Source organism: Varroa jacobsoni, unplaced genomic scaffold, assembly GCF_002532875.2.
Source record: "Varroa jacobsoni isolate VJ856 unplaced genomic scaffold, vjacob_1.0 scaffold_919, whole genome shotgun sequence".
NCBI lineage: Eukaryota > Metazoa > Arthropoda > Arachnida > Mesostigmata > Varroidae > Varroa > Varroa jacobsoni.
In genome coordinates, this window is record NW_019213821.1 from 161,332 (window position 1) to 177,317 (window position 15,986).

A 15,986-nucleotide genomic window follows, 5' to 3' on the forward strand; every position below is an offset into this window, starting at 1 on the left:
TGCAACCGTGTACATACGAGCCTTCAGCCAACCATATGTGTCTAACACCTCATTTGCACGTACTGTCAGTTTATAGCTGTTCGTTGAGATGGACATGCTTTTTACACCGATACAAACTCGCATGTTAGTCTACCCTCATACAAGAGCGAGGGATGAAGTGACTCCGCATTGGACGACCCATTGCGCGGCCCAAAACAGCTCCCATCTTAATATTAGAGAAGTCTTGGATGGGTACCTATGTGGGATATAGAGTTACCGGCAGTAGATTCATATCTACACTCAGATAAAAATTCTGACTGAACTAATCCGCTTAATAACTATACAACCAAGTATTAACATCTGCCACAAACGCAGTAACAGGTGTTCGATCTTACACACACCTGGGTCCTTGGCCCGCTATTTCTTGAAGCGCGCCCTCATTCTCCGTATGTGTCAATGGCAACTTTGTAACTAAAGAGCTCCCTTTTCACTGTCGTCTACTCACCCTTATTCTGGACAACTTCAAACACCGCCTGTCTGAGAGTAGGGTGTAGTTGAGCGATTCCGGCTACTGCGGAATTGAGGATTGTTTTTTGACTTTTGCTCGCTTATCCTCAGCCGGCCGCCACAAAGAGCTCAATGACTTTACTGCATTGAACAAAGCGACGCAGAGCGAGAGGTACATATAGAGAAGATCTAGGGCGAGAAAACTGGAAATCTAATTAATTTCACGACAGGTGCTCGCAGCTATCGTTGTTGAACAGGTGGAGTGCTCGAGGTTCAAAGGAATTTCACTACGGCTTCGTATTTTCTAAAGAGTTCGACCAGCAGCTACCTGTAACTATTTCAATTATTCAAGATAGCACATTTTCGGGATCGGCTGTTTTAGTCCACAACTCGTTGCATTGGAGTCAAGTCTACTCTGTCGATTCTAAATGTCCAATGGTGCACTAAAAGTATTACAGAATATTATTCTGACGGGAGCGACCACGCATCGCACTTGGATTTGCCTCACTGTTATATTTATGTAAAGTATATTGTATATTTCATTACATAAAGGATACATAAGTCATTTATTTCAAATGATCTTGCCCCCGCCCACAGCTATATATTTAATACGCATTCGATACATAGTTGTTTGGAAGCAAACATTCGTTTGTTCAGCATTACCGGCCGCTGTCGGAGGTTACTCACCGTTCGGCTATTTTAACCCCCTAAGAGGGATATCTATGCACAAGCGTCCACTCGAGCCTGATCGCTACACATTTCAACGTGAAACTTCTTTACGGTTTTCTAAGTCACTATCATTCAGGATAAGTCTCGGCCCTATTAAAAGGAAACCCTTAACCTACGAGTTTCCTGTCTCTAAAAGTATAAGATGTCCATAAGCTCGCAAAAATATTGTTAGGAGCGGAGCGGGTCATTCAGTCGTACCGAAGACAGGACACACGCATTGCTATCAATGTCGCGATCTTCATAACATGTCTACAGGGCGCTGTACTTAGAACAGATATCAGCTTTACCCGACTATAAGGTTTTAACTCAAGACAATCATTTACTATTCTTACACTCGTCCTGGAATCATTATTATTACGGAAAAAAATATCAAATAGAGAAGAGGATGAGGGTATAATTTACGTTAAGGTCTGTCTACAACTAATTATTAGATTAGGACGTCCCTAACAATTATTGTCACTCCTGATTATTATAATTACATGACATTGCTCAATATCCCCTTACAGTATATACTGCACTGCTTGCGTAAAGAACTAATCCATCCAGGTTACCTTGATCGAACAGCACAGATGTTTTTCTGTTTGTTTGTCATACTAAAATGTGGATATTGCTTAGCCTGTCATGTATTACGGCATATTTAAATCCACGAAGTCCAATCAGCCCGACTGTTCGCCAAACGATGCGAATCGACCGTCTGACCAGCCGACCAACAGGCCACGCCTATGTCGTGGTATGACGACCGTTTCTTGTCGGTCTGCGTAACATAACGCTAGTATAATTCGCGCGGCCGTCACCGGTGCAGTGATCACCGGTGGTTGTTCTGTTGTTATAGCATGAGAAACTGCGGACATTCTCACAGACGTCTTTCTTTTTTAACGCGTCCTTTGAGATGCTGTGGCGTACCATGTAGCAGAATCTATGCTATATTGCAACGACGGATCTGTCCGTCTGTTTTGTTGGCGAGTCGCCTGTTTCTATATATGTGTGCGTGAACATAAAAGAACACGGCGTCAAAAAGTCGACAGAATAAGGTAGGAGAAGAAAATAGCGAGAGGCAGCAAGACTCTTCAGTGGTTGTAATGACAGCTATCGTAGGAGTCAATGTAAAGGTAACGGTATTAATGGCATAGGAAAGAGACGCCATAGCAAACCGCAAAGCCACCATGTGTTGCGAACTCACAGCAGCAGCGGCAGCAGTAGTGCTTGCCTTATGTAAAACAGATTGCGCGTTCCGAACTCTCGTCCATTCCTTGCTTTGTTACCTTTCCTTTTCTTCTACTTCAATTTGCACCTATTTATTCCTTTGCTTCGTCCGCCCCCACAAGGGAAAAATTATTCGAGCTGTTAAGGCTCCTTCGTATCCTTTTCAGTTTTTGTTCGACACAGAACCGCTATCAAATGAACAGAAAGAAGTTAGCCGCACTCCCGATCGGAGGTTCTCACATCATGCAGATTTAGATTCGGAGCGATTATGTTATTAGACATAAGAGGAGTAGCGCACTATTCAGGAAAGGCCAGTGAACTTGCTCAGATTTGATGTGACTGCGGGCAACAATGAAAGAAATATAGCCAAACTTTTATAAGAGCGCTAGAAAGTCGTCAACACGTAAAGATTGTTGTCACTGTCAACTCGAATTTAATACGTGTAGAGATCACTTTTTACGTTCGGTGACAGAGACAAAGTGACATGATGAAAGGGTTCTGAAATTTGCTCATAACCAAATTGGTTGCCACTCGATCAGTAGTTTGAAAAATCCAACAAAGCAAACCAATTTCTAAACGACAACGAACAAAATAGCCAGCCTTTGTTCTGGACACGGCATACATTCCCCTCATGAGCTACTGAACTCTGGGGACTTACGCAGGATAAATCCCCAGAACAGGACCACTTCAAATGACACCTTATCGACTCAACTGTTCTGGTTTGCTTGATAATAACGTACCTGGAACAAAACAAGCAGTTTCATGTAGCTAATCCGTCTGCCAAGACGAAGATTTGTCTGTACTGGCCTACCCGCATACTCGTTTCACGTTCGCGCAGCAAACGGATAACTTCTGTTTGGCAATTTGTGCTCTATAGTAAAGTGACGGTGCTCCTAACACAGGCTTTGCGCGACATGAGCTTTGCGATGCTACAAATGGTAGAGATTCTATACTTTCGACTATAGGCATAATTTGAAACTAAATCGACCCTTGATATTTATGTAGGTCCAAAGGATAACGCCGACAAGAGCGGCCGTTAGTGCGTCGCTGGTTTTTCGTGACATCGCATATTTCAACGGAACTAGGTACCAGCACCAAACGCAACAGGACAAGCAAATATATAATAATCGGTTTTTTTTTAAGATAACTTCCAAATGGTAATGTCGATATCTGTGACTAAGGCAACGCCGATCATATCAATCTATATTATGTTTATCCCTTGTTGCTCGTTTCAAATTTTTAAATGTCACCATGCTTGTACGTTAATTTTTATTCGCTATTGAGCTAAAATTAATTTCTATCGAATGTCGATTAGATGCATGCTGAATCTTATCAAACGATTACGTATTTGCCATAATTCATGCAGTATTCAGGTCTAGGTGCTATACCTTCATCTTAAGCCAAAAATGTACTTGGAATATTGCACAACGAGGGTAAAAAAAGGTGATCTAGCCTGATTTTCTTATAAATCTATTTTACGAATACCGGTATATCAACGAAGATGGTTACGTAGTTCGCCGGCTGCTGCTCTCAACAAGAAGTTTTCGTCATTATTCAAGTACTGTTATACTTAATGCAAGCTTCATAAAGCTGCCGAAAATCCCTCTAAACATTCCATAAATATAGTGAATGATTGAAATTCTACCCAGTGAGGATCTACCCCCCCCCGCCACTGACTCATTTCCGCTTCGAGAAACACGCAAACACGCGGCTGCGGAAGGCCATCTCCAGTTGGAGGTCGGTCTGAGGAAATAGGGGCATACAAATTTTTAAACCATCTGACCATTCATCCGCGCAAAAGCACGTTGTCACCTGTCGTCCATAATTCGTGTCCTTTGGGTATTATGAACAGCAACGCGGCCATTGGTCAGAAGCTCTTCTCTGATTTAATCCAGTGAAGCCGCCAGGCCCAGCAGTTCTTCCAATAGATATAACACATCGGTTCGTTGACTGACTGCAATCGCTCAAACTCGGGCGATAGAATGTGTAGATATCGTGGCGCTTTCAAACTACCTTTTATGGACGTACAGTAGGACGGACCCGACAACGCACGCACCCACGTTTGACTTCGGCGTCAGCGTTCGGCTTTGTTAACCCCTGTCCGACCGTTAATTCGTTCAAAAGAAGCGACTTACAAGGGACATTAGGCTGCATCAGTAACAGCAGCAGCAGCAGCAGGATGCAAATACTGATGGCAGCCCCCATTGCCGGATCATCCGACGCAACAGACGGCTCCGACTGCTGCTCCCCTGCGACCTACCGACAGCGACTAATCGGAGTGAGCCCTAACCACTCATGACTCCGGTAAACCGAGCTAGTTTCCCTCATTGCGCCTTGGCCACTGCCGTACACAAGCTTCCTATAGACGGAATATCGCATTTTAGCGTTTGTTTGATGATACTATCATGGCTGAAACTTTGGTCTGCCAAAGCACCCCCGAGTAAACCATAGTTATTGGGCCGAATCGAATCGAACTCCAGTGGTCGGCAAATAAACTCACCGTCCATTGTTTCATACACATGCTATGAACCAACTATAAACTACACTCACAAACTAAGAAGCGATCGTTGGACGGGTAGGCAGACACATTGTTTTAATCCACTGAGCTCATACAGCACTAATTATTATACATAATGACATAGACCGCAAAGGCCATTACGCTTCATCGTCGTTCTCCTTCTGAATAGAAGCTTATTTGTAGGGCTATATTGTACTATTTTTCAAATGTGAGCACATCTGCTGATGTTGATATTCATCGACGAGGAACTCGTGTGCACTGATCATCGCCGTACTCCTGCTGGTATAGGAGGCTTGGGTAGCTACCGACCGCTGGAGCGATGGACTGGGTAAGAAGGCGGGTGCAGTGCTCTCATTGCAAACGAGAGTAGGTTGTACTCACCGGAACGCTGTGTAGTGTTTGTAGCACGCTGGTCCAACGGACAGTTAAGAGTCGTCGAGTACGCAAATAATGATAACGTAGATAGGCGAATTCGTGGTGCTTAACGAACTCGACGATGCTGCCCCCGCCGGGTGCTTCTTTTTCTAGACAACCACCAAGGGCTTTTGGCAATAGCGGTGTAATTGTTTCGCTTTGTTTTACTGTGGTTGTGTATCCAAAACAAGATATCGGCACTATTCTAGCATACTTCGCACACGATGTGACAAGGCGACATTACGTAGGCCCCAATGGGCCGTACGCAACACAGGTTGTACGTATCCACTCAAAAAGCACGCACCACCGTCATTACTAAACCTATTTGTTGCCCCACTTTGAACAAGCACCGAAATCCGTTCACAATATAAGGGTGACTGGGTGGCGGCGAGCCGCTTTCAGGCTGCCGCATCCGTTTCCCCAGGCCGTCTAGCGAGAAGCAACGCACCGTGATAGAGCTCTCTCCGACCGACCGTCGGCTTTACTATTTCTAGCCTGCAGCGAGCTAGCTTGGCTCCGTCAGACCAGCCACACTCGCACAACACCGCACACACTCAGCAATCCACTCGGCTCCACGTACAATCCACGGGGACGCACTAGTTACTGCCTACCGTTTCGTTACCTTTTTGCTGCGCCACAACGACTTCGGTCACTCAGTAAATAGGTACCACCATGAACCACTGCCACAGCGATAGCATCGGGCAAGCAACGGCTGGCGATGAGCGACCGTTCTTACGCCGATGAATGGGACTGACCTGCTTGCCTCGCACACAGCCGCAAGACACAGTCCGCCGGTCCGGAGCGATACCCTACTGTTAGCTAGAGCTGACTGGCTAACTTGCTCCTCAGGCTGTTGCCTGACTTTCGCTTACATCGGTCGGCTTGCTAGCTGGTTGGCCCGCCGGTTGGTGCTGCTTGGCTGTCAGAACCCCGAGGGCGCTGCTGTCGTTCGGCGCTGCTGCGCGCGCACACAAACCAAACATTCAAACATGGTGGATGAGGGTTCTTGGGAGAGGGCGGAGGAGGGAGCGGTCTGCGGCTCACAGGCCATCTTTTCCGCTGGCTTGACTGCTGCTGCTTAGCAGTTGGCAGCGTGAATTAAATTGTTGCCGGCAAGCGCGAGCAAAAGCAAAACCAACCGGCGGCCGCGAGCAGCACCAGTGGCAGCAGCGTAGTCCAACAGCGGAGAGGCAGCAGTGGGCGAGAAGGCGTCTCTTAGCGCGAAGTCTGTCGGTCAACGTGCCGCACCGTTCCACCGCCACCGTTAGCAGTGGCGGTAGTAGCAGGAGCGGCAGCAGCAGCGGCGAGCCGGACAGAGCCGAAAGAGGCAGCGGCGTCGGCTATGTACAACTACGTACAATTGGCCGCTAAAGACCGCTAGACGACCAGACGAGTGCAGCGAGGGTTCTTGAAAGCGCGCTCGAAACCCGGCAGCGACATCGCTGGCGGCGGTGGCGGGAGTGGCACCGCACGGAAACGCACCAACAAAGAAACGTACCGAAACGAACGAGGCGACGCTGCTGCTCTGTATGAGGCTATGGGAAGCATCACAGCCACGCCGTTGTGGGCCGTTGCTTATGATCGAGTTTATCAGTTGCGCAACGTCAATAATAGTAACAGAAATAGCAGATGGAACGTGAAACGCTACGGAAGGAACATAGATAATATGTCGATGGGCAATTTTTTCGAGTCTTCGCCGGCGTCAAATGATTTATATGAAGAACAACAGAATGTCATAAACCGATAGCAATAAGTAATTGTGATATTATTGAGATAGAAAGAATCACCAAAGATTGGTGGCATAATTGTGAACATGGGAAATAAAAAAAAATAGAACTGGACACAATCGTCTTGCAGGTGTATTTAGCAAGGTAGTAAAAAGGTGTTGAAGTTTTGTCTAATGAAGATATATATTTTAGCATTTTTTCGTTAACATTTTCTAAGTATCCTTTTAAAAACGCTGCTTTTAAATGACAATCTATACCTCTAGAGTGTTGTTGATAGCTCTAAGGTTACTCGCACACAGTACAGTTCTGATCGCAAGTTTAAAATGGAACCCTTGACATCATGTGAGGCAGAAACTTTTCTAATTCTCATGCCATCAAAAAGTTCTTCGCAAAGCTTTGTGATAAGGGCATTTTCGATATGCTATAGCATTGATAAAAAAAACAAGCGAATATAAGACACGTTGCAAAGGGCATTAACTAGTTATTGTTTTTTCTGAAAGAAGTGTATGCCTGTCATGTTCCGTACGGCCTAAAGAACAGCTTGTTACTTGTTACAGTACTTAATGATTCCAAGTTTTAACAACATCTTAACCTCGGGGCATCTCAAATGAAAATGGTCGAAAAATGTAATATTACCTGTGACAGGTACTCTATGGGTAATCACTCTGATTCATTTGAGGTTAGGTGCCGTGTTATGCGCGGACTTTTAAGGCGGTTGCGCGTTACAGAAAACTATGTAAGGTCGGTATAGGCAAGAATTTTCAAAAAATGTCGTATGGTCTGAGGAGTGCAAACATGTCAAGCAAAGGTCCGTGCTACGAATTGCTTAAGTAATTGAAAATTTTGTGCTATCTGAGCACTCCAATCCGACTTTCAAAACTCGCAGGGTTTTGTTATATTAGCGTTGCGCCATGTTCGGGACCAAAAGCATTTTTCTCACCAAAAATCTCATTTTTTTAACGTTTTTTTTGACGTTTGACGTGATTTTTTAATATACATCATTTGGACTTAATAGACTAAACATAAGATTTGAACTGATATCCAAAACGGATCTCTGTGACAAGTATTACCATGATGAATTTGTTACGATCATCCTTATTTGAGATATCCCGAGGCTAGGAATTTGTCAGGTTTGGAGCTGTTCAGCTAACGGACCGAGTGCTCAAACTCATATGTTCTTTATGGCTTACAGAGCATGAGACGCACGATACTTTTATTCTGAAAGAAAAAAACGCTAACCAATCAACTACACTTTGCCGTGTTTTTTTTTTTCTTTTTATTCGCGTTTTTCTAGGAAATGTAAAGAAATGTTTTAACTTTGTCGCAGAAGTTTGTTAGAAACTTTCCAATCGTATAAGAGTCAAGGTAATTTTTCTACCTGAACAGCCCTACTTTAAACCTTGGACTGCGAAATATAGTGGTTCTTTTAAAGCTATAAGTAACATGTTCTAAAAGTATTTGATACTCTTTAATATTAAGTTTTACTAAAAAGAATATTTCTTCATTAAACAAAGCTTCTATGCGTTTGTTACCTTACTAAATACAACTAGACTGGTGAATTACGTGTCGTCTCCTTTGCTGATAAGTGCTATTCCAGTAGTTCGAAGTTCGTGGCCCGTACTAGCGCAGCACTTCTTAGGGCGCTACAAGCGGATTCGGCGGACTTTGAAAAGCCAGAACGATGGCTTTTTCATATATGTTATAGGTACTCTATTTTTTTACACGTTCAAGCGCTTTAACAGCTTCCGAACAGCCACGTACCTACCATGTACCACAACCGCATATAGTTTTCTTATCTATGGCTTCTCGCAGTAAACCAAAGGTTAGATAAACTTACCAACCAGTTGCTCTTCTTAGGAGGTGAAAACCTCGTAATCACACGGACGCAGATCGAGAGAATAAGCGGGTTGAAACCAACGTTAGATACTTTTACTCAATCCAAAACTAAGTGAGGTTTGGCGAAGAGGCCTGGCATTGCCATCAGGTAACAAGGCCGCATGCTTTCGTTTAGCTTGTCAATACTTCATAAGTCCTCTGGGGAATTCCAGATAACGGGCTACATTCATTAATTTTTGGCGAGTATCTTGTACCAACAGATGCTCCTGATGTCCATTGCAAGTACTGTCATTACCTTACGTTTAAACTGTCGAACTTGATCCCTCTTCAGGAAGACGCCTCTTTGACTGGCGGTACAGATCGAGGCTACTTCATCTATGGTGAACATATGCTTTAACCAGTATTTTGCTGATTAGAGTTTTTAAAAATTTCCAGTTTGTTTACGAGGGACCCATTTTCCACTCAGTTTTCGCATTTTTTGAGCATTTTAATTATAACCTTGTAACACGTTACATGTAAAATGCTAGTTTTGGCCGAGAGGGCCTTTATACTCTAGGCTCAATTTTTATCAAGGATCTTCTCGATCGCGGCAATGCGTTTTTGCCCTTGGGTCTCGATATCTGGTTAATTCGCACGAAGTAAACTCAACTGATTTTCTGTCACGGGTTTCTAGAATATTAAAATGTTTACCAGCCAAATTTCGTCTCTTAACGGCGCGCAGTTAAAAAAATTATTCAATTTTAAAGTCCACCGGAAACGCTTGTAACAGCCTAATGTATTAACGGTTATGAGACTAATGTGACAAAAATAAGTTTGGTGTTTTATCTTCCGCAAGTTATGAAGTCCAACTTCGCGGCTAACTGGCTTTTTCCAGAATTAGGTTAACTATGGTAGAGACTTATGTTTCAACGGAAATTTCATAACCAATATTCTTAATAAGCATTAGAGTTTTCGCCAATCCAAGAAACCAACGTATTAACTATGTTTTTTTTTTTTGCTGAGGAGATGCACGGAAATCATGGGATGATCTTTCAGCTTAGATAGGCGCGATTGGATATAATGTTTGCCTTTGAATTGTAGCCCTCGTACTATACTGTATCTTGTGTATACTATACCGTAGGGGTATACGATGACACAAGGATACAGCGGTGTGAAGGAAAAGACTGGTCTTTTGTTTTTTAAATGCTCTGTGAAATTAAATACGCCTTATCTCATATTCGTGCAGCAGAGCACGCCTTTAATGAAGCAGACCTTCCTCTTTGGAAAGTCAATACAGAGTTCCCATAAAAAAATGATAGACACATTTATCAGAAGGTTTGAGAGGCTGCATTTAAGCTTGGCCAGCTGGAAGTTGACGTCTTGTCTGTCGTATATATACAGAGATTAATATAACAAAAGCCAACAATATTTTGATACAAATGAGGCTTTCATTATATCTACAGTAGTAAGCACAAAGATTGTGATTAGAAGATCGTTTGGAATGGAAGCTGTTTCATGATTTTTGAAATAGCCCTGATAGGTGCGTCAGATAATTTGTTAAGTTTTATAAATTCCAGGACTACACAATTAGGTCAAGTTCAAATTTATGCCAGATACTTTAAATCTAATTCTAATCTATTAACAGCCGCAAGTCCAAGCAAAAACTGTAAAACGCCATTATTTTTACTCAGCGGGTTTTGTCACGCAAGTCACCTTGAGGTAGCATCATCCAGCTTAACGGAGATTTGCTACGATCTTTAAAGTTTACCGAGTGCATATGAATTTGAGAAACGTACTCAGCCATAAGTGGCTTAAAATATGTTCTCATGCATCTGAAGATGAATTGCGTATTCTGGTGTTGTTTTTATTTGTTGGTGATCGGTAGGCAAAATTTCAGACTTTTATCGTATGCATTTCACATGATTTCCTTATGGCAATGAAGCAAAACGGAAGTCTAATAAAGAAAGGTTTGTGGCCGTGTACGTTGCACTGTCCAATGAATTTGTTTTTGTTACTTACACTACTAGTTCTGATAAGTCGAGCTGGCCGAGTAAATCAAAAGTTTTAAAGAATCAATACTGAATGATCATTAACAGCTATAGTCATAACTAATATAAATGTATTGCTATTTGGAACAAGAATTTAAATATAAACGGGCCCGTAATTGTAAGGGGCTGCTGGCCAAACATTTACAATATATATTCGATGGTGTTCGGAAAATTGGTGGTGGAAAATAGGATTATTAAGATGTCAAAAAACAAGCTTCGTGTATCTTTATTTACTCCACTTTTAGTAAGCCATCATAAATAATAAATTAAAAATTTACATTTGCCGAAATAGCAAACCAAAAAAAAAGTTCATCCCAACAAATAAAAGATACGTTCTGCCGTTGCTTATTTTGTTTGTTTAGCCAGTGCCGTTGGTACCTTTTCGGTTACATTCCTGAAATAATTTTTCATTATTTTCAAAAATCACCCTCATAGTCCCAAAACAACCACTCTCACTCTTTAAACGAGTTCGTTAACGTGTTTTTTTGCTTCCTTCACTCTTCTGTTTTTCTTCATCGATCAAAATGGATGCACGATAAATGCAGTTGTCCGAACTATCATTATTCGCTGGTGACCTCTCATTGATAACGGACCTCAACCGACCGAAGGAGAAGAGGGCAGCTATGCAAAGGAGTTTTCGCGACTTCGGTGCTTCGTTGATTCCCACACTCGAGGTTTGCAAAGAAATGCTCGTTCTTTATTTACATCAACTGTTCATTTCTCTTACCTGCAGGTCGTAACTGAAGATAGAAACCTGCAGCGTGAAAGCACATTAAAAGTTTTATTTGAGATCCATAAGAATTTGTGCGTTATGCTTTCAGCCAAGATCTAGGATATCCAGGGCAAAACGTATTTAATTTGTGGTTCATTGTGGAACTTTGCACCTTTGTACGTACACTAATGATTTCGGTGATGATGATAATGGGAAATACGCGCGAATCATACCATGAGATATTTACAACCTTTCAATGATATTAAAATAATCGTGATGTTATCTCTTACTCTACATAAGGTGCACGGACTGTAGAATATCATCTCACTTCTGTATTTATGCCCATGTTAGGCCAAGTAATTTTTTTCTTTTTAAAAATTTACTTATCGAAGACGGTAAAATATATTCTATATATTTTCTGCTGTAGATTGAACTTTCCTACTACGAAAACCTCGCTACAGAATATATTTTTCCATAATAGGCCTCTAAGTTATTACTCTAACTGGGATAAAAGAAGCATCTTTTTATTCGTTTATTCGCTCGCTACCACTTTGTCCCACTCAGAGTTTTTTTTTGAATGAGCTGTTCATACAGTCTGAAGACAAAAACGGCAGTTGATTCCTCGTACAGAACCGTTGTTTATAAATGTGACGACGGCAGAGAAGAACCAGATTGTTCCGTACTTTTCGTGTGGGGTTTATGGTGTGGCGTCACAAACGGGCGGGTTGATGCCCCAAGAGGAAGAACAACTGGTCTGACCGCGTAGCTCTCCTGCCGTTGCTGCTTTAGATTCAGATGTTGTTTTTTCTGTGGTTGCCGATGTAGCAGCTATGACAGATGAAGAAATCATGGGACGTTGTCGACCGCTAAAAACGTGCGAGGAAAAAGACCAGTCTTCCTGGTAACGAGAGCAACAACATCAACGACTGTCAGCCCAGCCCAAGCACCTACCCTAAAAATCCTCGTATTCGGCTACGGTTGCAGAAGTTAGAAGTGAACACAGAAGTGGGGTGAGATAGGTATAGTTGCTTAAAAAAATCGAATCATCATGGGTACCTGTAGACAGCTGTGTGTCAGACGACTAAACATACCAAAATGTCTAAATGGAAAGATGGACTGTTTCGGTGGAGATAAATGATAAATGTAGAGAAAGAATAAAATTGATAATGACTTGCTAAGAACCAAAATAAGATCATCAGACGTTTCTGTGTCGCTTTCTATCCGATATACAAAAATTAATGGGTGGCCTTCGATCAAGGGCAGCCGCTTTTTTAATTACTCGTTTTTATCATAACAAAAATGTTGTTTCTACAATTTTTTTGTTGATGACTCCTTAGAGTGGAGTGTATTATATCAAAATCAGTTTCAGAAAAGCTGATTGCGTTTCTTTGTTTTCTTTAATGGTAATATGTTGTCAAAAGCAAAGATGAATTTAATTACCATGCTATGAATGACCGTGAACAAAGTTCCCAAAAACTAGGTTCTATGATATTGTCATTGGGAATATGAATGCTACTATTTTTTAATTGGTACGTCTCAGACCATCTTTCGTCAGAATGATAGCATGATTTTCTCTGCTAAAGAATTACTATAGTAGAGTTATATCACTCGCATTATATCTCATACGGCTCTGATAGCTGGTTGATTTCTCTAAGTTGCCCTATGGTAACGACGAAAAGGTCAGTTTGCTAGATATGAGCTTTGTTCTTTGCTTTGAAGTGATAAGCTACGCTCTGCAGCTATAGGGTCATCTTTACTAGCTGCGCCAATATGCGCGGCCTTGTAATCAACACACTTTGAATCATAGCTGGCTAATGCATATCGTCAGCCTTGCTAATATTATTCATGCTCTTCCTGTCCACTGTTTGTAAGGTAGAGCGAATCAATTTCAGTGAATTTTGGTCAAGGAATGTAAGGCAGCTCATGCTTGTTAAACACAAGTGTACACTAAACGAATAGTAGCAAAAACTGCTCGACATTAGTCGGAGACTAAAACTTACTGAGTACGAGTTAGCCCGAATTTTAATCAGTAAAATTTCAGTTTAACACATACACTTTTGGCTGTACACGGAGTCAGCTTGATAGCACTCCATATTAGGATAAGTGTATGCCATTAACAACGAAACACATTTATAGTTATTTTATTATTATCATTATAAGCAGCTTCCGAGTTTGAAGCTCAATAATGTTGGAACTACGCGTCGTTAGTATACAAAGTTTGGCTGGCAATTATTTCAGTTTTCGAGAAATTTGAGAGTGAAGGCAAGTTAAGTTTACTTTAAAAGGAATGAGTTCCAAAGGAGGAACATTTCTTGGTCTCACTGAATTTTGCTCCCCGAAGCACAGCGCTGCAGAAATTCATCGAAGATTAGTGAAGATATAAGGAGGTATTAAGCATAAGCATAGTACGTAAATGGTGCAAACGTTTTAAGACTGAAGATTTGAGTGCTGAAGCCAGATATACGGATGTAGCGACTCGAAGGACAAGAATGCACAGCCGCAATTGCATACACTTTTTACAAACATAGAGTCTAAGAAGTCAAACAAAACTCGCGTTTCACATGCAACATGCTATGGAATTACACCTCAAATACTGGAAATGCGGACACTGAGTAAAAATTGGTCGTCCATAAGTTGATTCTAGGCCAGTTGGGAACGTATGTAGTGTATTCTGCGTGCAATTTGAGGAACTTTAGTAAAAAAAAAAATAATGAAGCATAAGGTCAGTATAGACGAGACATAATTCAATCCCTTCTGCATACTGATGAGGAACCAAGCAAAAGAATAGCGCCACTCTAAAAGGAAATCGGATTTGGTGGCACTGTCAGAGTAGGTTCGGGTGTATAGTAGGTAGTTGTAGTATTTGCAGAGGATATTATGGACATTTAGCACTATAAAAAAAACTCGCCGTGAATGAAACAATGAGTGCATTTCGTTATCTCAAGTTCCTCAAGAATCCATAGGCTGGTGGCACGATAATCGAAAGCACACAGTCTAATTACTTGATGACAACGCCAGTCAATCAGTTTTTGGATTAAGCAAAGGAGTACCCAGCATTATCTTAAACCTGCTTTTTATTTCATCAAACTCCGTGCAATTACGGGACTTTCCATGACCTAGGAATGGCAACTAACAGCTAGGGATAACCCATTATCATTTTACGTCGAGAACCCACAACTAAATAAAAAAAAGGACGCGAATAGTAGTTATATGATCCAGAAGGTGTCAAAGCGCCAAGTGTGTAAAAGATAAGGAACGCCACTTCTAACACATTAAAGAACTATCGCTTTAGCCTAACTAGCTCAAAAATGATTCAGTTTCCTACAAGTAAGACCTATTTATGGTAGCAAGAAAATAGATTAAGACGTTCATAAACTAATATTCCTCAATGAAAGAGGGTTTGGAATCAAATAAGATAAATTAGGTGACTTGTATATGTTAAGCATTTTGACATGCGTGGTGTATAGTATTATCGAGTATAAGAGTATAACCAATATTTACTAGGAGCTTAGAAAAACGGACTTCCACTATTAAGAAAAAGCACATTAAGCAAATTTAAAAAAAAAAGACGATATACAAAGACCAAAGAAAATGATAAACAAAAACGGAAGAAATGACTAGGAAAAGGATTAACTAAAATTAATACACTCGTTGATTTTTTTTAATCTCCCGCGACCGACTACGCACAGTTTAATTTTTTGTCGACACATCATCACTTTTGTACTTAACAAAAGTCTAACCATTGTTGTTAAGTCTTTTATCTATATTGAGTTCTGCTATTTGTTGTGGTATTTGCCCGTTCCCGAAATTGTGACTTAGTCAACCAACCTTTCTTGGCACTTTGTTGTAGTAGCACTTACAGTCAGCAAGTCAACTGACTGAGGTGGTGAACGCTCACAAATGGCGCAACTTATCCTCATTCAATCAATTTCTTTCTTAAATGAACCAAAAATATACTGGGCTAAGGCGCAGCTGTCTGACGGAATGCCAAACGGCGATACCGGATATAAAACTTGAAACATGGAGGCTAGCAATACTTACAATAAATTGCAACTCGTTAGTCGCGTGCTAGTTTTTTTTATTCTTTCGCTTTTCATAGCGTTCATTGTTGTTTAGGGCTTGGTTCATTCAAGATTTTTTTAATTAAAAATTTTCTCGAACATTTCAGCGCTTGCGGGAAACTGTTCCAAATCGGGTTGGATACAACAAGTTGGTTGGATAATATATGTTTATTTATTAATTCAATTACCTTTTATAGCTGCTTGGCTCTCCAATTACACAAATATATATATATATATATATATATATCCCCTGTAATAATCTACCAAAAGCCT

At 41.4% G+C, this 15,986-nt stretch overlaps 1 protein-coding gene and 1 long non-coding RNA gene across 2 annotated transcripts in view; one reads left to right on the plus strand and one right to left on the minus strand.

Moving 5' to 3' along the window:
• Positions 1-7,186, minus strand: part of CadN (neural cadherin) — a 137,230-nt gene extending 130,044 nt beyond the window's left edge. Inside the window, exon 1 of the mRNA XM_022841256.2 lies at positions 5,318-7,186. The gene's annotated coding sequence lies outside the window, so the exon portion shown is untranslated. The remainder of the gene's footprint in view (positions 1-5,317) is intronic.
• Positions 1,579-15,954, plus strand: LOC111264973 (uncharacterized). Its single transcript, XR_002683177.2, has 3 exons — positions 1,579-3,356; positions 11,486-11,614; positions 12,481-15,954. It is a non-coding gene; the product is annotated as an uncharacterized LOC111264973 (long non-coding RNA).
• The last annotated feature ends 32 nt before the right edge of the window (positions 15,955-15,986 follow it).